Raw genomic sequence first — 23977 nt, forward strand, 5'->3', positions numbered from 1 at the left:
ACCTGCATCCCAAAGCATTTACGTCCACGTGACACCGTCCTCGCCTCTCCTTCCTCGAAGTTGCAACATTGGTCTGTTTTGGGCGGTCCTTTTAGTCGGCCTTGGGCTATAAAAGCCATGCAAAAATCCATTGACATCAGTGGCGGACAACTGTGCGAATAGTCCGGAAGCCACACGCGGCGCCAAGACCCTGGCAACGCCGAGGTGGGTCTGCCACGTCGTGCGGATCTTCCCATTTTCTTCTTCTTCCTTCAATAACGAAGGGTGCCCTGGCGGGGGGAAGCGACGCGGACGGACCTCCCCCACCTCCCCAGGTGGAGGCTCGCCAGCAGATGAGGGCACCCCAGCCGTCTCTTTCATCGGTCTGCTGAGTTGCACCCTGCCGTTTTACTCGCCGTCCAGCGGGGTTGGCGCCCTGCATTCATCGGCCATCTTGCCTGCTGGGCAACCACTCAGGCGCAGGGTCACTAAGATTGCTATTAGCGTTTGACTCGAGGAATTGGCCCCCGCAGCCGAGTGATCGGGGGACCCACCCCGGTGGCGATACCATCGAACTGCTGCTGTCGCTGCAACTGGACTCCCGAGATGGCGGTTGGTTCTCCGGATTCAGGCCCGGCCCGCTAAAAGGACGGTTCTGGACTCGGAAGCTTGTCTGCTTGGGCGTGGGCCCCACCCTTGACAAAACGCCCCCTCAGCTTTGCAGAGTCTGCAGGAGTCATTGGCACTCGACTCCCGCAGACTTCCGGTGAGGGCAAGCCGCCGCCATTGTTCTTTGCCCCGGGCGACAACCACCTTGCCTCCGCCGGATGCTATGAAAGAGACTGATTCAAGGCGGCGACAGCGAGACCTGCCTGCTGTCCCGCCCTGAGGATGGATCACGGCATCGCTGCGAGATCGTGGTGACGTCATGCTGACGCAAGCTGGCGCTAACAAAAGTTCTCGAACTACCGAAAGGGATTCTGGTCCAGCAGCTAGTTAGTGGAAAGACATAGACTGTGCACTGGACCCACCCGACCTCGCCCCAAAATGGCGCCAATGTAGGAGGGGCCTGCAGCTCCTTATGGCGTCCCGATTACTTGACATTTATGTTAAAAAAGAGATATGTATGCGATGTTTCCACACATGATGGTCGGGGGGACGGGGAGGGTACCGATTTTATGCTAAAGTAGAGTTGCTCATGATACTCGACGCCTCTCACGCCGTGGCCGGCCTATAGCGGTTGTAGGCCCGTATTTGTATACTGACATTGTTTTAAATAAAGGGCTTCTTAAAGGAATTACGGAATCAGTGTCATGACAAATCATCTAGGTTGGTAAAGGTTTTTTTTTTAATAAATGATTGTTACTCCCAATCAATAGAAAACAGATAATGCAGACCCCATTTACCTGAATCTTTTTGATTAACGGAATTTGTACCCGTCACACCTGTCTTTTTCCAAGAGTTGTTAGAAAATGGTCGACTATAGCTTAAGGTATATGCCGAATGCAAGGTATGGTATCTTGCACCATAATATACGACCGATTGAGAAATACATGTACGACCAGGGAACCCGAATTTAGGAGATGAATGAAATAGAGCATCTTTTCCCCGGAAGAAAAGAATAATAGGTCTGTGGTATTACCCACTCCTGCGGCTAGCCTGGTACGTGGTAAGTAGAACTTTTTCGTGTCTACGCGCGCTAAGGTACTTTGAATACTGCACATCCCCTCCCCTCTTTTCCCTCTCTATAGGTCACGACGAAGTTCCGACTGAAGAAGGGAGTGGACATGGACCGCACCGTGTTCAATATAGGGAAAAACATAGACAAACGTTGTGGGATAAATGCGCAAAGTGCAGACCACCATTGGGAACATGATGAACTGTATGATATGCTTGTGCGTGTGTGCTATGATTATGCGGCATGAATATGTATGCATTTCATGCTTGGGTCGCTTGAAGAGAGCGTCATCGTATGATTGAAGTGCTTGTCTATCAATCAAAGGGAGGAGAGTAAAAAGTCCGACGCCCCCCCCCCTCAAGATAGACTACAAAATACTGAAAATACGCAGCATGCATAGGAAAGAGGACAAGAAAGGAAAGGCCCCCATACTCAACGTAACCCTGTATCTCCGTCTTAAGTTTCTGCGCTTGATGCATGTACTGTCACACCCTATCCGGTATTTGTGTGTGCGTGATCACCGAATTTATGTCTTTCCCCCGCTTGTGTTTTCTTACATAGAACTGACCCATGCTACTCCATGTTGTGTGTGCACCAAGTAGCCTATTATAATACACATGTCTCTCTCTCTCTCTCGTTTTGTGTCGTACGTATGCCAAATAGCCTACTTGATGCGCACGTCCCTCTCCCTCTCCCTCTCCCTCTCCCTCTCCCTCTCCCTCTCCCTCTCTCTCTCTCTTACTCTCTCTCTCTCTCTTACTCTCTCTCTCTTACTCTCTCTCCCTCCCTCACTGAAGGCTTCCTTGCCCTCTTCCTTTTTGAATAAATTACACGACACATACCTCCTCAGTCTGTGTATAATTGGCCTGAAACACGGCGGTGTTCGAACAAATTGACAGAAACAAAAATGACCGTACTTTACCACGTTACTACCTCTCCTTTCTGCAAAATGTTGAATTTAATTGACTGAGAAAGAAAGGACAGGTAAGACGACTGATGTCTCCCAATCTGGCCCTCATCACGGGGACTATATGTCAGTGGTTTGCGTTCTTAGAGCTTTAACGACACCATCTCCACCGCCCAGAACTGCCCCCGCCCGATTGTCCCGAACTAGAATGTCCAAGCACCCGTCCTCCCAGAATCACCCCAGCTCTGTACTAGCCGTCCCAGAGTATTTCGAGCAAAACAACTGATGACTTTGTTCTCTAAAGATACATTGCCTAAGCTGATAAGGGTTACCTATTGTCTCCAGCAAGAAAAATGTTTAGCTTATGTCCCTCCCCGAAATAGATACCTGTGAACCCATGACAGTAGCACCTCGCACTTTTTTCATAAACTTAGCAGTCCTCGGAGGAAAATGTGTATTAACAGAACTTGTGTTAAGAAGGACGAGTCTCTACCGAAGAAGCCGGTTCGAATTTTGATAGACCAGAAAGTTGACAGATGTCAGGCCTCCTGCCGCGATTACAAGGTACAGGAATCGGCACCTAACAGACCAGACGATGGAAATTTGCAGGAACACCCACAGAAACATGCACCACAGCAGTGATTAATAAATTAGTAACACACACTGACGTAAGAGTTAATAGACATCAATCATACAGCGATAAAAGCATTTCCCCGACTACTTGGTGGTTGGGAGAGAGAATGAAGTGCGTAAATGTCTTCCCTACCAGCTCTCTAAGATTTTGTTTTTTCTTGTGCTCATTCAAAGATAACATGCGGTCATCGGAAGAGAGGGGTCGGACGTGACGCACAGCCTGGCTACGGACCATGGAACATCTATGGCATCGACCAAGGAGGAGCCACGAAGCAAAAAGGATGCGGGACGAGGCACCATTCTCAGCATGGAAAGCAATAAAACGAAAGGCTATCCCGAAGCCCCCTGCTCGCTGATCAGCTCGTGCCTGAAGTCCCAACCCGTCGGGCCCGATTGATGGGCCCAATGCTGAAAGATTCTGCTCTCCTCGGTCCGCTTTTTGATCCGATCCCACTCCACCCCCTCTTCCCTCGGCCTCCCAAAGCACGCCACCTCTCTCTCTCTCTCTCTCTTCTACATGGATTTTGAATTTGACTTGAACTACAAAAGAACAAAATGCGGGTACCCCGTCACAAGGTACCTGTGATAAAATGTGTTAGGGAACAGGACTGTGATCCGAGAACAACGAATGGTCACACCCTGCTACGTGAAAACTTGGATTTGAGCTGGACCTTAGCTCCACCGCCGGTGCTTAACAGTGCCAACACAAGAAGAAGAACAATAAGAGCTTACCAGTGATGGCTCTCTATAATAGGACACTGGAAAGAAGAACTCCCTCCCACGACTGTAACTCATGTTAAGTTGAATTCCTCTCCCAACCACCTTTTTATATTAACTATCTTACTATCGAGTTTTCATGATGTTGCGTCAGTCACTTCCGACTGTACACTGAGAAGTTAGGAAAATCTAACTTTTTATAATGACATTCATACAACACCAGCCATGCACACGACTATACTGACTATTTTTGATCCACACGAAGTCTGGGCCTTAAGTAATGTACGAAATATCCCTTGTTTTGCCAGAAACATTTTTTTGCTTTACAGTATCATGTTTGTGCTCAAACAAGCTCTCCTCCTCCTATCCCTGGGCCTGACATGCGGCACAGCTGATGTAATTTTGTATGTACTACCTCCTCGCCTACTTTATCAACTGTATGTAACTATGTACAAATGTGTCAGATTACTCCTGCCTGTCCTAAAAACTCTGTACCTTTAAGGAATGCATGAAAAACATTCACGGTGTTATAGCTAAAGGGTTAACAAAGGTGAATGTCGGCCAGGCAAGCTGGCGAGTTATGTTAAAAGGGAGGACTGTGGAAATTTAGCTTGTAACTGAACATTATCTGTGCCATCTTGCCTCTCCCCAGCGCCACGCACAGCGAACGCACGGCCGCCATTTTAGGCACCCCACTCTCTCCCCCGCTCATTGGCTCATTGTCGATCGCCAGCGCGTTCCCCTGGCGCTGCAAGCATCCCCCGCGCCGGCCACCCCCGCTCTCTCATACACGGGCCATAAACCCTCTCCTTCTGCGCGACCCTGCCATGGAATCACACCCCGTGCCTGACCAACACCTCCTTTCATCCCATACATGGTCATACATCCTTCCTGATAACCCCCATCCTCCGCGCCCGATTATCCGAACCGATCCCAGGCCATCACCTAGCCCTACGGATGCAGTTTATTGCCCCTGCTGTAAGGAAAACACCCCACATCAGAGGGATTACAGCAGATCAAGGCCCTCACCCCCTGAGACCCGACCGGTTGCACACACCCCCGGGAATTGGCGGAATGTCCAGCTGTGTGATAGCCATCTCCTACTGTGGGTGGGGTGGGGACTTCCACTGTAGATATGTGTGGGAACGAGCTCGAAGTGGGGATTCCGAGGATGTTCTTTCATACATCAAAGTGATCTCAAGAATGTGCCATGTATGATAACCCTGCAATAAAGTCATAAACGTGTGTATAAGAGACCAGGTCTCAGAGATGCAGTTAGAGCACCTCGTGACGATACCTTGCTGTCTGATCTGATGTGTTCTGCTCCGACGGAACAAAACTTTGTTTCCTGCCTTCCAGTCTCCGGCGCCTGCCTCTTTCATTGGTAAATTATCGAATGGTATAAGAGGCGATTACCGCCGGGCAATACTTGAAAGGTTATCGACTGAAACTGCCGCTACCGTTTAACACTTCCAGCTGGTAAAAATACCAGCCAATACATGTTGCTCTTCGCACCAGAGATCAAGATGTGAACTGGTCACTGCTTCAGCAAAAAATAACGCAATAAAATGTTCCTTAAAGTGATTGGAAGGAGGTCGACTGAGAAAATAATCGATCTGTAATTCTAGTTCTCCTCTGAGTGAGATATCACAAATAATTAATTAGAACAGAAACGTGCTTTAAAATGAAATAATGTTACACAGCCTAACTAAAAAGAGGTTATCCCTTAGTGTCTGTAGAACAGCAATTAGAATTTATAACAGAAAAAAACATTTTCTGGTTTAAAAACCCTTTTAATACGATCGATTTCAAAAGAACTCAGAAGAAATGATGGACTGTTAGGAAGTAGCTTCAGTAAAGAGAGAGTTGAAAACTTGCACTGAAGGGAAGCAGGCTGACACAGCATTATAGAATGCAGTATGGTTACACGCAGAATACGTTTATTTTGACCTGCAAGATATAAGATCCCTATTACTATTTCAGCATTTCAGGAGGAAGGGGAACTCATTATACATTTATTTATTTATTTATTGTAATATATTTTTTTTTTTATTGTCAACCAATGGGGTATAGACATTACATCAATTTTCATACATAAAAGAAACAATACCAGCCCACAAAAAAGAAAACAGTACAGATGATATATTCCTCCAAAAAAACAAACACCTTATGTCGTAGCTTAAAACAGCGGCCCCCATATAGTTTCTAGCTTTATCATAGAACGTATATCCCTTGCCTTAGCCAAGGCCTTTTCCATTTCGTACGCATCTTTAACCAGCTGCCACCAATAATTTACAGAAGGTGGTTTAGAAGAGATCCATACCCGGGTGATTGCTAGCCTAGCAGCAACCAGCAGTATCAAAACTAATCGCGAAAGTCTGCCATCTACTATCTTACATCCTAACAAGATTTCTATAACCGTAAATTGATGTCAGTACCCCCAGCCTCTGTGAGCATATTTGGCCTATCTGCTGCCAATATGTTGCTAATTCAGGACAGGTTGCAAACATGTGAGTGATATTCGCTGTGTATAAATCACATCTGGGGCATTTTGTCCTATCACTAGCCGAGCCTGGCCTAACCCATTTAGAAATTGTTTCCAGTGTATAATATAGCAGATATATAGTGCGAAATTGCTGAACTCGCAGATTTACAGAATGCACAGAGCAAGCTATAATATTCAGCGCTTGTTCTATTGCATTTGGTGTAATTTCTGACCCCAAGACTATACTCCATCGCCCCGCTAGTCTTTCAGAGTCATTTTTCCTTAAGTTTTGTAAACATTTATACATTTCGCTTATCACAGACTTCATTTTCCCGCTATATAGACATTCCCAAACCTTAGAGCTAGTTATTTTGGTCAGATTTAAGTGTCTAACCAAGTATTCCCTAATATGTAAATATTTTAAAAACATGTAGTCAGGCTGTTTATGCACCCTCTGTAAGCTATTGAAAGAGACAAATCCATTGTAATCATAGAGATCTCCCAAACAAGTCACCCCATATCTAATACACCGTTTACTAACAGATTCAAGGAAGATCTCTAGAAATATCGGGTTTTCCTATAAGGGGAGTTTATCGTGGTAAAATGAAATATCTAGTGGACATAGTGCGCCAGACGAATGTGCGGTCCCTTATATAGTCTTAAACTTGACTTTCTTAAAATAGTTTGGGTCATTAATCCTATATATGTACATGTTACTGTCCTTACCAAGTATAAACTGATGGAAAAAAATGGTATTCAGGCATTAAGAGGCTACGAAAACGGGCTACAAAATCAGACCAAAAATAATCTTTGAAATCAGGAAAGTCAAGTCCTCCTTGTTCAAACGGTAATTTTAACAAAGCAATAGCTCGCCTAGCTTTTTTCATACCCCCGTATAAAACTACTCAGAGCTCCCTCTAATTTCTTGAAAAATAAATTTGGAACCCGCATAGGGATAGATATAAATAAATACAAACATTTGGGCAGAATCTTCATCTTAATAGTATTAGAGCGTCCTATTATACCAATCGGATGTTTATGCAATTTCTTAAGATTATTAATTGTGTCTTTCAATAAAAATTCATAGTTCAATGAAAATATCTTGTCTATCTGCGCTGATAACCTAACCCCCAGATAAGTGGCTACCATGCAGACCCCGGGAATTGTTCTTATAGGTTTAAAATTAAGTGGTATTTGGTTTTTTTTATGTTCAATTTATATTCTGAAATACTACCAAACATTGCAGCTTCTTCTTCATTAATCGGAATAGCTTTAATTGGATCAGTTGTAAAAAACGCTATATCATCTGCATAAGCGATGCCCTTGAGGGGTACACCACTGGATACTAAGGGAGTAATATGGATTTGTGATTGCAAGGAACAAATTAACGGCTCTATATATAATGTGAATAATAAGGGAGAGAGGGGACATCCCTGTCTAGTGCCAGAATAAATCAGGAAGGCTTTTGACTGGGTGCCTAAGTATGATCATTTTGGTTGGGGCTTATCATATAGGGCTTGTATCCAACGCTTAAATTGGCCTTTAAACCCGAATTTGTCGAGTATAGCCCACCAAAAGTCCCATCTCACGCTGTCAAAAGCCTTCTCGGCATCTAAAAGAATCATACCTAAGGGGATTGTCAGTCTCTTTGCCAGATCAAATGCGCCAACTGCCGTATTAACATGGGCTGTAGTGTCCCTACCTTGAATGAACCCATGTTGATGAGGTGAGACTAGCCCAGGCATGGATGAAGAAAGACGGTTTGCTAAGATTTTAGCAAACATCTTGGCATCTACGTTAATTAATGAGATGGGCCGGTATGAGCCACATTCATCAGCCGGCTTGCCCTTTTCTATAAAAAAACACAATTTGTGTCAAACGCCAGGATTCTGGTACCTTCCCGGTTACCCCTATTCTTTGTATGATCATTCTACACAATGGATTCAGAATATCTTTAAATATCTATAGGTATAGAATCTTCTCTTGTTGCTTTTCCAGTTGGAAGAGAGGATAATGCCAGATCTATTTCCTCCACTATAATATCTCTCTCTAATAAATCTGATGTTTCTTCAGTTACTGATTGACAGTTACTATTGGGAAGGTTTTATCCTGAAAATAATGCCGCATCTCCTCTTCTCCAAGGTCTATAGTTCGCGTATATAGCTCCTTATAAAACAGAGAGAATTGTTCTAATATCTCTATAGGCTTAGAGTATTGTATATTATTAGTTCCCTTTGTACTCTTTATTTGAGTTTTGGCCCGATCCTCTGCTACTTCATAAGCCAAGATTTTGCCTATTTGTTCCCCATATTCATACTGTATCACCCTTTGCTTATAGTATTCAGCAACGTTTTTCTCCCCGAGTGTCTTCCTTATATTTAACCTAGAATCTGTCAATGCCATTAGCATCTGATCTCGGTCATTAGATCCAAGATTAATCTCTGTAGAATGTAATTACTCAGCTCTTCGGACTACCTGGACAGCATCTTTGTTTGCCTTCGCTCTTGATTTATTCTGTTGCAATATAAACTTTTGGGTTATACCTCTTAAAAAAGCTTTCATAGTATCCCAAAACATAGATGGGGAGGCCAAGCCTACATTCTCTATGAGAAATAATTTGAGCTGATTTCTAATATTATCCAAATATTCTTTATCTGTTAAGACATATCTAGGGAACACAAAAGGTCTAGGTGTCCGGCCTTCATGCTCCAGCTCAAACGACAATAATAAAGGATTATGATCAGAGGTGACCCGTGGGCATATTTCTATATCTGGTAGTAATGTTAAAATGTAATCTGCTATCCATACCATATCAATTCTGGAGTACAATTTATGCGGAGCAGAGTAGTACGTATACCCTGGGATAGTTGGATTTAGGTACCTCGAGAGATCTCTGATGGATTGCAGCCGTACCAGTTCTACAATTGCTGCGCGAGTCTTCCGCATTTGCTGAGCAGCCCCTTGTCTGGTAGTATCTATATTATAGTCCATAACACAATTAAAATCGCCCATTACCATCCGCTCCCCCTCCCAATCTAGCAATTCCATATTTAAAGTATCAATAACCATAGGATCATCAAAATTCGAGCCATAGAATGAACAGAAGACACATTTCTTTCCCCTAATTTCTAAATGTGCCAAGGCCCATCTACCCCTCTGATCAGCCAAAGTCCTACATACTGTACAATTAAATTGTCTGTCCTTTAATATAGCAGTACCCTTGTTGAAATAGCCTGTGTTGTACAAACTATTGTCTCATAACCCAACTGCTTAAAAAAGACCACGGTCTTTATATCCAAGATGTGTCTCTGTTAACAACACCACCTGGGGTTTATACATTTTTACTTCTTCATGAACCAATTGGCGTTTCATTCTACTATTAAGACCAGCAACATTCTAAACAAGGCACCTAATCCGATCCATAATAAGTGTGATTCATTTTTATTATCATACTGCCCAATTTCTCTTGCCCCTCTGCTCTTATAATCAATTCGTTTTCTTCTACATAATTTCTAATTTTCCCAAATTCCCCTTTGTTGACTTTTTCTTGTCTTTTAAACCCACCCCACCCTCTCTACCCTTCCTGAGGAGACCCCTCGCCCACCCTGTATTGTAGAGGAGGAATTATCCCCTCTCACATGCTGCCGCTGAAATGGCAGCTACGGGAGGCAGCACCCCGCGGTGTTACCCTAGTTGCACCCACACCCTCAGCAATAGATAGTTAGATTATAAGTAAGTATCTGAAACCCAACAATGTCCTATAGAGAGCAGGAGGTCCATGGAAGAAAGGGGGTAGAATGGGGAGGAATCAAAACGTTATAATTGATTATGATCATACTATCCAAACAACAGTCCTAAAGTCCTTATTCCTCCACTCCCCTTCATTCCCCATTCCCCCAAATTCTTAATCCTTGATAGCACATACATACCTAAATTTAATCTGAGGTTTTTTTTTTGCCATCGATGGATTGCTTCTTTTGCCTCCTGTTCGGATAAAAAAAATATGATTGACCCTCCCGTATAACTTTTAGACGGGCAGGCTCCTGCAAGAAAACCTGTGCTCCATTGGCCTTTAGTGTATTAATCAGTTGGCGCAGCTTCCAGCGTCTGTTCATTGATACCTTACATAGATCAGACCGAACAAAGATAGTATAAGCGCCAGCAGATAGTGGAGAGCTAGGACGAGCTTTTAAAGATACAGCCTGACGTAACAAAAAATTTCCCAAAAAAATCAGAAATGGCCTAGGATACCGTGATCCCTGTTTGGATTTTACCATTGGCAGTCTATGTGCTCTTTGTATTTGACAGTCCCAATCCCAGTCCCCGAGATCGGGGAAGGCGGTCTGTAGGAGCTGGACTATGAATGCTCTCGGGTCTGACCCTTCTTCATCCACTGGGACCCCAAATAGTCTTAAATTGTGACGCCGCTGGCGGTTCTCCAAATCTTCTACCTTAAGCTGCAAGGCAGAAATACATTCCTAGTGTTTTTGCAGTGAGACAGTAGCTTGAGCACTGGATTCTTCAGTGGTCGCCACCCTCTGTTGTAATTCCACTATATCATTAGTAAGTGTCCCAATCCTCACATTCACCTCCTTCAGTGACTGTTGAATATTTTGATTATCAGCTCTAGCTTGAACATAGTACTCCTGTACTTCTGTACGTTGATCTTGCAGAGCTTGAAAGATCGAAGAAAGCGATACTTGCTCCAAGTCCTGAGTCTTCTCCGACTGATCCTTCTCTTTTTGCTGATGTATCACTTGTTGGGGCGTACCTGAACATGAAGCAGGGGACTCTGTATCTGAGGTATCCGTACCTATTTCTGTAATTTCATCATCCCCTAGAACGTCGGGGGAACTAGCCTCCGATAACCTTGAAATTATAGACTTGACCCCGCCTTTAACTTGAACCCAGCGACGAAGAGGACTGTCTCTGACTCGCAAAGAATTAAGATTATCTTGGCCAATATTGGATTTTTTAACTCCCTCAGTGTTTTGGCTCTAGTAATCTTACTTTTGTTAGAAAGATTGACTGCTGGGCTGTCTTTTTTGCAGTAGTTTTCTTACGCACCTGTAAGATAGCTTGATTGGTTTGATTCATTTGCCCTTTTTGAGCTTTAATAATTACTGCACCATTTATCGCACAGTCTCTCAGCGGCAGTTGTTGTTGAACCATTCGCCCCTCTTCTTCCATTAGCAAGTTCTCATTACGCAGAGCAAGAGGTGGGGATACCTCTAAGAATATAGTAGCAGAATCTTTAGCATTGATTTCCCCCTCACCGAGCTGGCCCTCAGTCACTTCTCGCTCTCCTTCACAAATATCCGATGGGCTTTCTTCTATTTCTGTAGATGCCGTCGATTCCAATGAAATTGGCAATATACATTTTAATACTGATTCCTTTGGTCTTATATCTTCTGGGTCTTCATTTATATGATGTGCCTCGCTCTCAGCGTCTTTTGTTTGCTCTAATTGTTCTGCTTCAGATGTACTATTCCAGCTATTCGGGCTTAAGATACGACAGAGAGACTCAGGACTAACAACTGTCTCTTTAGTGCTACAGTGTATTACTGGAATAGCCTCACAAAGTACACTGGATATATTGTTGCAAGCAAGGGAATCATCTATAGGCACACTTGCTTCTAAGACTTCCGTTACCTTGCCTGATTGCAAGAAGCGAAGCAAAGGCTTTCCAATTTTCGAATTGCCCTTACCGGTGTTTCCCCCTTTTGACTCATCCGTAGAGTCCTCATGCGTGTTAGTACCTCCACATACCGGCACCCGACCTGCTCGCACCGCTCGTATACTCTTGGGAGGAGCCATACTGGTTTCTCGGTTCGAGAATTTCAGCCAGCTGATTGCCGAGTAATATCCAGCCCCCCAGCGGACGCTCCAAAGAATGTGCAGGCAGACGCCGGCCAGCACTGAATGTTGCCTGCATACACTGCATAAGCCACCACCGCCGAGCTCCAGGAGTCTTCACCGTAGCACTCGCAGCACTCGTGGAGGTATGTTCTTTCCACCCCAAATTGTAGCTCAAGCCAGTACACTCCACAAAATATACAGCATTAAATGTTTGCCTGTATATACTGCATTAGCCGCCGTCGCGTTCCTGGAGTTTTCAAAGCAGCACTTGTGAAGCCCTCGAAAAGGTATTCTTTTCTCTCCCAAGTTGTAGTTCTAAGCCTGCATTTCTTGCCGTGTTACCGCGTTGGCTCCCCGCTCACCTCCTCGAAAAGCAAGGAGCTATAGCATTTTAATTTTGCAGTGGATTAGGTGCGGGTACCCAGGAGTTCCTCCGTGTGCTGCCTCTCCTCAGACGATGTCAGTCCGCCATCTTGCTCCTCCACCAGCTCAAGTCATTATACATTTAATCATGATATAAATAAGGGAAAACAAAAAGTGCAGGTAAGCAACCCTTCCTATTGGATGTACATTATTTAAAAAAACCCTGTATAGAACAGAAAGTTAAACCCCTAGGACGAGTTACCATGGGTATTGAAGACATAAAAAGGTAACAAATGACACAGAAATCAATCAAATAAGTTTCTATACAAGATAGGTTTGCAGAGTTTGGAGCAAATACGACTGATCAACCTTTGGCTACTCTGTGACATATACAATTAGCACATTTCTGAAGACTAAAGTAAAAACCATTTGGAAGGACTCCAACAGTTGCCTATACCAGACTGCTGAAGTACTAAATGCAAAAAAGGAACTGTATAAGGCAGTGGAAAGAGTAAAAGCTAATAAAATTGTAATTATAACAGTATAGCAAATCTCAAAGACTCAGGTCACACTGACAGTTTTCAGTGAGCTACTTGCTGGAAAACAGAAATTAGAAAATAAAAAATAATGAACATGATTCTACTGTGCTAGGTTTTAAGCGAAGGTCATAGATAGGAACAGGGTTCAGAATTAGACTTCGCCAGGTATGGGTATTTATACTATTGTGTATTCCTTTCTATTTTCTTTTATCTATAATGATGAAATTGTCCTGAAGAATTTGAATACCTATTTCTCCTTTCTAACTGTGATTATCAATAAAGGATTATTATTTTTTTTTTTTTAAAGAACATGGGGCCAGATGTACGATGGTTTTTGCATGCGCAAACGGGTATGCAAACCCGTTTGCGCATGCAAATACCAATAGGGGTATGTACCATTCCAAAATAGTGAGTCGCAATTTATTTGCGACTCTCTATTTTGGAATTGCGAGTCGTTATTAGGAAGGGGCATACAAATGTTTTGCGACCGCAATTGCAGTCACAAATTACCACCCTCTTCAAGAGGGTGGTAATGGGGTTGCAAAAGGAAAGGGGTCCCAGGGGGACCCCCTCACCTTTGCAAATGCAGGGGAAAATATTTTTTACGGGCAGGCAGATGTCCCAGGGACCACTGCCTGCCCTCAAAAAATGAAACGAAAACGTTTCATCTTTGAAGTTTTTTAAATGCATCTCGTTTTCCTTTAAGGAAAACGGGCTGCATTTTTTAAAAAATGCTGCTTTATTGAAAAGCAGTCCCAGAAATGGTAGTCTGCTGAGCCCAGCAGGCCACAATCCCTGGGAGGGTTGGCATTTCCAGTGGGCTCGCAAATTGCGAGAGACTCATTATTATTAATGAGCCTCGAAATTTGCGACCCCCATTGGGAAACGCAAAACAGTGTAATAACACCGTTGTACATGCATAATAGCGTCTCACAAATTGCGAGTCGCAAAAGACTCGCAATTTGCGAGGCGCTATTTTGAGCGTGTACAACTGGCCCATGATTCTATAAGACATACAAAAGATTTTCAATAATAGGTCCTGAAAAACAAAATATAATAGGAGTGTTAAAATAACATGGTGTGGAATGTTCCACACCCACGAAGCTGACATAACGGCTAGAAAAAAGTAGAAGCTATTCTGAATAGCAATAACAAATGTCAGCCACGCCAAAGATGAAAATTAGGTATACAAAAAAATGATGGCTGGAATGCATAAATTAGTCTCAGATACTGGTAATTACTCGGGCCGCATCCCAATCCATCGATATATTGCGCACCATGCCACTCAGTTTGGACCCAGCTATATGCAAATAGGTCATGACCCGGCTCCAATTGGGACAGACCAGCCCGAACTGCCAAGCCAGGTCCTCCATGAACCAGAATAAAGGCAACCCAGGACCAGTTTCTACTTAGTTGGAGCTCGGCCCTGGGATGCTTGTGTTCCGGTTCAGGGAGGACTTGGCTTGGCAGTTCAGGATGGGCTGTTCCCATAGGAGCAGGGACAACACTGATTTGCAGATAGCTGTGTCCAGACTGAGGTGGGATGGTTTGTAAAATAACCACAGATTAGGAAGCGACCTGAGTACTTATCAGTGGCTGAGATTAATTCAAGCATTTTATCCATCGCTTTTTTGTATACGTTGATGTGTCGCCCTAAGTGGTACGGGTATGCCCAGACATGAATGCCATGCGCACTGTCACAGGAACCAAGCTGTACCCGGCTGATGAGCCCATAACTAGGGCAAAAACAGTCCTGGGTTGCTTGTGTTCTGGTTTAGGGAGGATCTGACTGGGCAGTTTGGACAGGGCTATTTCCACTGGAACAGGGTCAAGACTGATTTGCTTATAGCCGGGTCCAAACCGAGATGGCAAGGTGTGCAAAATAACAATGGATTAGGATGCGGCATGAGTAACTAACAGTGGCTGAGACTGATTCAAGCATTCCATCCATTACTTTTTTGTAAACTTTGATGTGTCACCCTAAGGGGGATCGGGTATGTACAGGTTTGGGTCCCGTGCATAATGCATCAGTGGAACCAAGCAGTACCAGGCTGATGAGCCCATAACTAGGGTGAATTCATGCCTGGATTGCTTGTGTTCCGGTTCAGGGAGGGCCTGGCTTGGCAGTTCGGACTGGACTGTTCCTACTGGAGCACGGTCAAGACTGATTTACATATAGCTGTGTCAAACTGAGGAGTCATGGTGTGCAAAATAAGAATGGATTGAGATGCACCCCCAAGTAATTACCAGAGGCATACATCAATTCAAGCAATCCATCCATTAAGGAGGGGATGCAGTGTAGGTCCTTAGGTAGGGAGTTCCAAATTCTAGGAGCATTCCCTGAGAAAGAGCGCACCTGCGATGATTTTTTCTTCAGCTTTGAAGGTATGAGAAGAAGTGAGTTGAAGCTTCTCAGTGTCGAGCCTCTTCCTGCTCTCAATAGCTTGGCTTCAAGGTATTTGAGGTTTTTTGTATGAAGGGCTTTGTGAACGATACAAGCTGTCTTGAAGGTGCATCTTCCTTCAATTGGGAGCTAATGTACACAACAGCGACATACACGTTACGTACAACTCGAGATACGCTAAGCCCTTCTGTTCCTTTTTCACTTCTTACCCATGAGGGTGCTCCGTCGTCTCCAAGAGTTGCCTGATCTGAAACATTTTTAAAAACTGTACTACTCAATGGCATTGGGTATAACGCGAACAACCAACTAAACCAAATTCTGTGGCAAATAATAAACATGAGCAAAAGATGAGCAATAGCACGAGACACCTCCGGGTAATTGTGTGCTTTATAAGTTGTTAAAATAAATAAATAAATAAATAAATCTCCAATCTAAAGTGAGAAACGGAGGAGCAGAACTGGGATGAAGAAGCGTATGATGCAGTGTAGTCAGGATTTCCTATAGGTAATTTAGACATAACTATGTCATAGCATTTCCTCTTCCCAATACTTAATCATCAAGACCTAACAAACAGTACGCCACTTCATAACAGAGACAACAAAGCAAATGTACTGCACTTCTGAACTTGCAGATTCGTGAAGTGTTAGGAGTGAGCAGCAAAACGTGTCCACTGCTTTTATTTAGGGAAGCCAACTAGTCACCCTCGACCCAGAAGGCTGGTACATGCCTGGTAATCCTACCATGGACCAAAAAACCAAGGAGAACCTCTGCCATAGAAATCACCTGTGACATAGCCAACCAAAGCTATCTACTCAGAATAACAGAGGAGGATAGCTTCAGATCTTTGCATGCAGATCCAAAACCGAACAACAAGCTTTGACAATGCCATTCGTTTAGACTCCAACAGAGTCAAAAGGTTTTCTCATGCATTTTTAAGACAGATGAGAATCAGCCGTGCAAGCATCTCTTGCATAAACAAAACTATCACCACACAGAATTCAGCAGTGCAAACTTCCTTCATACACAGGGAACAGCTGCAGTACAAGCTTTCCTTGTACACAAAGAATAGGTACCATCTGGCATCAGAGAAAAGGTACAGCACAGAAACAGCAGTGCAAACTCCTCTCCCTCAAAGATGTAAAGCTCAATAACAGCAGTACATTCTTTCCGCCATTAGGAAACAGATCTTATAGGTCATAAAACATTCTGCTCACCACCTGCACACCTGAGTGGAGACCCAGAGTGCACTGCACTCCTCAACACTCACAATCCGTAATCTCCTTTCAGGTGAGGAGATGTTGGGCATCACAGAGGAGAGGCAGCAGGAGCATGTGAAGGTCTACAGCTTCACAGTGATTAAACAAATAAGTGCTGGGAGGAAGCAAACACATATTTACAAATTGGTCAATTTAGAAGTCTAACTATTCTCTATCTCAGCATCATCATACACGTTGGAAGGTTTTATGAATTACCCCTGCAAGGGTCCATGTAGTGTGCCATCATCAACCAATTCTGGATTTCAAATCAACAGCACTTTGCATGGTGAGGTGCAGAAACACAAGTGTTTCCTACATAGAACTACAAGTACCAGAATGCCATATTATTTTGGCTAATAGCCCACAGAGTGTCTATACAGATTTCAGGATGTTAAGGAATAAGCATAGCAACTTCAAATAGTAAGAACAAATTGAGGGTACAGGAGGACAGAATCTGTTCAGATTAGCATGAGAACACAGTTTCCATTGAGCCACATAAAAGAATTAGAAGCAGCCATGTACATAGGGTCCCTCAAATCCCCAGTGCTACAGTATTTCAGGCAATGTTGCATAGTTTGAAACTCCGGGATTGCTCATTCTCACACACCAACTTCTTTATTTCAGAAACTAATTACATACTCTACTTGAGAGGGTCGATGTGTATTTGTCAAAGAACGTAGTTTGCTAGAAATGAACTTTAACACGTTTGTGTGTATGTATACATGCATACATAAATATACATACACACAGAGATAACCAAATGGTGGGAAAATAAGTTACTTACAAAATACGAAGAAGCAGGGCGAGTACCCCGGGGGCTTAGAATACTCCTGGCCCCTAGCTACGAAAGTCCGGACCCGGCAATGTTGAAAGAATGGGGCAAAAGCAACTTAGACGCCTCGATGAACTTAGTTCGCATTCTTATCAAATATGCTGAGACGGACCGGGTGAAAATCATGAAAGAGATTGATGAGATTAATGAGACCCTGGCGAAACGGGAACCAGACGAATACATAACCAAAACAAGAAAAGAAATACAAGAACGTTTATGCAAACATGAAGAAAAGATTAAACAACGAAAAATATTCAAATTTGCACGAGATCGGGCAGACTATGAACAAGGCCAAATTTACACGTTTGCCAGAAAGTATGCAACAGCGAAAAAACTCAAATTCAAACCCACAGTTGCCAGCACAAGTCAACAACAGGCAGTCCCTCCTACGGAACCGATATCGGAAGAAGGTTCGCTTACCAGCGATACAGGTTCGGATTACAGCAACTCAAGTGCTGACAATATCAGAGAAGAAAGGAGGCTAGATCTTGGAGAAGAGATCGATTTTTTAGTCGAGGACCGGCGCAACACCTTGAGACCGCGGACACAAACACAGCCTCAAGGAAACACAGAAATGCAAAAAGGCGAGAAAGACGCAAAAAGAGGAAATTCAAAGCCAAAAAGAAGGTATTGGCGCAAATGAAAATAAACTTGAATGAGAATAAAACCATCATCAATTTATCCACCATGAAGCTAACTGAAAAAGAAAAGCAAGTGCTCATGTTGGGACTTTCCTTCTGTCCGCCAAATGATTTCGACTATCCTCAAGCTAGGATCGATGTATTTAACTACATTCGGAAACTCAAACTCATGAAATTCTACACCATCAAAAATGGCAATGCTAGTAATCCGGCAATTACATCCAAATCAAAACAATTACAAACCAATACGTTACAAGTTTTGGATGTTGCTGTAGTTTTGGCCGCACAATCCATTCTTCGTGAATCTAATGATGAAAATAACAGCATTTCCCACGCCACTGCATCAACGCAGGAGCTGCTGGCGCAAGCGGACATTGGTCAACGAGGGGCAGGCAGCAGCCCCTGCAAACAGAAATCAACCTTTATCCCCCAAATGCCGAAAGACGCAATTGATATTTTTCATGAAAGAGTGGCGGAAGATATCTAGAAGTTATATCATCAGGTCAAACACAGACGACGGAAAAAATCTACCAAGGAGGTGGAGTACAATGAGTTGATCAACAAATTGAGCAGAAACCATGAAATAATAATCAAACAATCTGACAAGGGTGGCAACATCGTATTATGGCCCCAAAGTGACTACATCAAGGAGGCACAACGTCAACTATCGGATGTACAATGTTACCAACAAACCAGCATCAATGACTATAACAAAGCTAAAGAGTCGTTAACCAAATTGCTTCATCAATTCAAGCGTGACAGCATGATTTCGACAGAGGAATTTAAATTTCTGTGGATAGAATATCCAGTCATTCCATCTATTTATTTCATACCAAAAACGCACAAGAATATAAACCCAATTCCCGGACGACCGATCATCTCCGCCATCAATAGTATGGGTGAAAACATTTCACAATATGTTGATTATTTTCTGAAGGATTTGGTCAGGAATCTACCAACGTTTGTGAAAGATACAGGTGACTTTCTCAACAAAATCAAAGACATACAATGGGAAACAAATATGAGGTTCATCACCCTGGACATTGAGTCCCTTTATACATGCATTGAGCATGATATTGGGCTAGTGGCGACCGAGCATTTTTTGGACACAAGATCTGTAGAATACTATGAACACAATAAGATCATTTTAAAGTGTATTCGCTGGTGTCTTAACAACAATTATTTTATGTTTGGGTCACAAATGTACAGACAAACAAGAGGTGTGGCGATGGGATCCTGCTTCTCCCCCAGCTATGCCTGTTTGATGGTAGGCTGGTGGGAGGAGCAGGTCCTCAAGAAAATTTGGGCTGAACAATATAATAGTTACGTCAAGTATTGGTTCAGATATATTGACAACGTATTTGTCATTTGGCAAGGTAGTGAAGAGGAAGCCATTTCATTTATTAATAACATCAATAATAATGAAGTGAACCTTAAATTTACCTCTCATATCAGTGAAAAGGAAATTGACTTTCTTGATGTGAAACTGTTTATCAATGAGGGCATAATTAACACCACCCTACACAGAAAGGAAACGGCAGGGAACTCAACGCTGCATGCGTCAAGCGCCCACCCAAGACACTTGATACAAAGCATCCCCTATGGGGAACTTCTCAGGTTAAAAAGAATCTGTAGCTCTACGGAACAACAGGAGAAATGTACCAATGAGGCACTTACAAGGTTTAAACAAAGAGGCTACAGAACAAGTTACTTACCTTCGGTAACGCTTTTTCTGGTGGATACAGTATCTGCCTGTGGATTCCTCACCTTGTGAATATCCCCTGCGCCAGCATTCCACGGAACTTTTCTTCCCCAGCATTCCACGTCGACGTGGGCGACGTCACAATACATCGGCTCCGCACGCGACTCCGTACGACGTCATCGGAGCCATAAGAAGCCCACGTCGGCGTGATGACGTCAGTTCCACCCATTTTTTCCGTGCCTTCGAGGCGAACAGGTGAACCAACGACAACTCCAAGTATACACAGTATACAGAATACCAATACATATACATAGCATACAAAAACAAAGGAATGCTAATCAAACAAGCATTTCCTACCAATGTACAAGAGAATATACAAACATTTCAAACAAGACCTATTCCATGGTATACAAAGGTGGACAACGGGGAGGCGGGTGGGTCAGTGAGGAATCCACAGGCAGATACTGTATCCACCAGAAAAAGCGTTACCGAAGGTAAGTAACTTGTTCTTCTGATGGATACATCTGCCAGTGGATTCCTCACCTTGTGAATAGATTCCCACAGCAGTCCCCACTCCCGGAGGAGGGTGTCCACCTTTCTATACCAGAAAGTCTTGCAAGACAGAACGCGCGAAGTGGCCCTCCCTCCTCATCTCAGAGTCCAAGCAATAATGCTTTGCGAAAGTATGGAGGGAGGCCCAAGTCGCGGCCTTACAAATATCTGCCACAGGAACACCCCGGGCCAGAGCAGATGTTGAAGACTTAGCTCTAGTAGAGTGAGCACGAATACCCTCAGGAGGAGTCTTACCAGCCAGGGCGTAGCAGATCTTGATGGTCAGTATAATCCATCTTGACAGCGTGCGCTTGTGCACCGCTTTACCTTTAGAACGACCAACGTAGCCAATAAAAAGCTGGTCATCAATACGAAAGTCCTTGGTCCTGTCCAAATAAAAACTCATAGCCCTCTTCGGGTCAAGGCGATGGAGTCTTTCTTCTTCTTTGGAAGGATGAGGGGGTGGATAAAAAACAGGGAGGGTAATAGACTGCCCCAAATGGAAAGGAGTAACAACTTTTGGCAGGAAAGCAGCCCTGGTCCTGAGAACCATCCTTTCAGCATGTAAGGTAAGAAAAGGAGGTTTGGAACTAAGAGCTTGAAGCTCACTCACCCTCCTCCACCTCAGCCCGATATCTATCCTCCTCCAAAACCCTTTGGGCCTCCCGCCTCGATCGGATCCGGGGAGCCGGCGTCGACGACGTCGTGCGCGGCGTCGAAGGCGCCACAGGTGGAGTCGGCGGCGCCGGATGCGGCGTCGATGGAGTCGGCCTCGGCGTCAGAGAAGGCTCCGAAGATTGATGATCCATCCGAGGTCGAGCCGGATTCCCAACCGGCGCCGGAAACTGCCAAGAAGGCGCCATCGGCATAAAAGGCAGAAAAGGAGCCTGAGCGTATTGCTGCGGCACTCCCAGAGAAAACGCCATCGGACCCACGGGACCTGCTGGTGCTCCGGATGGGAAGGATGCTCTCTGAAAAATGCCATACATGGCATTCAGAAATCCCGAAGGATCCGTACCTGGAGCCGGGAATTGGGGATAAGGAACTGCCCCTGTATCCTCCTGTGGAGTCACCGGCGTCGGCTCCTCAGAATCCTCCACCGGAGCCGCGGAGTCACCAGGCACCGGAACAGACTCTTCCTGCTCCTGCTCCACATCAGATTCCACCCGACCCGGAGTCGAAGCCTTGGACGGCGCCGGCGACGGCGTCGGGGAACGAGCTGGAGTCCGCTTCGGAGAGGGAGACTTCGAAGACTTATCAGGAGAAGGAGACAAGACCTTGCTCTGACGTCGACGAGGCGAAGCCGACCTCGACCTCTTAGACTTCGAGGACCGACGCCGAGAAGAATGCTTCCTCTTCTTATGGTGCTTCTTCGACTTCGACGACCTCGAAGTCGAAGACTCCCGCCTGGACTTCTCCTTTTTCCTCCCTCTCTTCTCCTCACCGATCTTCTTCATGAAGAGTTTGGTCTTCCTCTCCTTCAGCGCTTTAGGATTCATGCTCCTACAGCACCCGCACTCATCCACGTCATGATCAGAGGAGAGACACCATAAACAGTTCTGATGCGGATCCGTCATGGACATCAGGCCTCCGCACTCCCTACAGGGCTTAAAGCCCGACTTCCTCGTCGAAGACATACCGATTTTAACAAAAATACACCACTAGATTACAAAGTATCTAGAGAGCACTGGGAAAAAACCGTTGCGCGTCGACGGCGCGGAAAAAAGGGAACTGACGTCATCACGCCGACGTGGGCTTCTTATGGCTCCGATGACGTCGTACGGAGTCGCGTGCGGAGCCGATGTATTGTGACGTCGCCCACGTCGACGTGGAATGCTGGGGAAGAAAAGTTCCGTGGAATGCTGGCGCAGGGGATATTCACAAGGTGAGGAATCCACTGGCAGATGTATCCAACAGAAATGCGCACACTCTCAAACAAGCAGGAACTAAGGTAGCCCTAAGGTCTAGAGAATCGCTGTTAGAAAGTACCAGCAGTGGATGTGAGCAAACATCAGACTCCAACACTCCCAGACTAATCTTAACCTTCAATCAGCAGGAACGCCAAATAAGATCTATAATCAAACGTAATTGGCCCATAGTTTTGACTGATGCCGTCCTATCTCCTGACCTTCCCAATAATCCCACTATCACGTATAGGAGAGGTATGTCTATGAGGTGCCAGTTGGTCAGAAAAAGTCCTGAGACTATAGCCAAAAAATCTACCTGGCTACAACCTAGACAAGGCTTTTATAAATGTACCTCGTGTCGAGCCTGTAGATTTGGTGAAACAACTACCAAATAGATGACCCCCTTTAGTCCCATTGAATACAAGATCAAAGGCAGCTATAACTGTAAAACCGAGTATGCAGTGTACATTCTGACATGCACCTGTGGCCTCAAATATGTAGGCAGCACAAAACTACAGGTGCATGTCAGGATCTTACAACACTTACGTGCCATTGTCAACAACGACGCAGCATACCCAGTCGCCCGGCATTTTAAAGCAGCACACGGAAATGATCTTAAATGTTTGAAATATTTTGTAATTGCTGCTATCCCAAACCTACCAAGAGGGGGGAATCGGGAAAGATTGCTGCGGCAATTAGAATCAAGACTGATTGTTGAACTTGATACAAAACATCCAAATGGGCTCAACAACACTGAAGATCTCCATAAGTTTTTATAAATCTCTTGGCATGATGTTTTTATATGAAGATTTTTTTGTATTGACCTTTTATGATAATTCTTTTTATGAGAGTTTGTTATGGAGGGTCTTTATAGATGATTTTTATATTACATTCACTTACGCCTTTTTGCACATACATATCCCCAGCTGCTAATACACATATCCATCCCCCCCCAGCTTTTAAATTTCCCCTTTTTTTTAGGAACCTATAATGTAATGATTTTATAAATAATTGCACTATTTGCACTACACTTCCAGCACCTTATATGACTTAGCGCTTATGCACTTTTTCAGCATACCCTAGATAATATGGGAGCTTCTAGTGGTTTACATATATGCGTAATTTTGCACAATTTTGACAGACGACAAGTGTTTTTTGCCCATGTCTTCATTTTATGAACTATATTTATACAAGTCATCCTCATATGCTATTGTTTGAGAATCAGCATTTATGCTGTTATAATCAATGCATTGATGGCCTAAATGGGCTTTTCTCGCAAGATATAGGATTTATCCTGTTTTCAGATATTTTAATGAGAAAAGAATATATAGAGGAACATACACAGCATTTATGCAATCATATAGCAATAATGTATGCAACTTGTAATTGTAATTTTTCACTGTCATAACAATGTGTATTTGAATTTATATTCACATATTGCACAAACCAAATGATAATGGAGTAGCGCTATCGAGGATGTTGTCTATGTCTATCATCACGTGACTTTGCACGCACACCTACAC

The 23977-nt window shown here is 44.1% G+C and overlaps 1 protein-coding gene across 3 annotated transcripts in view; it reads right to left on the reverse strand.

Annotated features, from left to right (window-relative positions):
* The window catches only part of DYNC2I1 (dynein 2 intermediate chain 1), a 510705-nt gene that overhangs the window by 369181 nt on the left and 117547 nt on the right, over nucleotides 1-23977 (reverse strand). The window lies entirely within an intron of this gene.

The sequence above is a fragment of the Triturus cristatus genome, chromosome 10 (genome assembly GCF_964204655.1).
Source record: "Triturus cristatus chromosome 10, aTriCri1.1, whole genome shotgun sequence".
Lineage (NCBI taxonomy): Eukaryota > Metazoa > Chordata > Amphibia > Caudata > Salamandridae > Triturus > Triturus cristatus.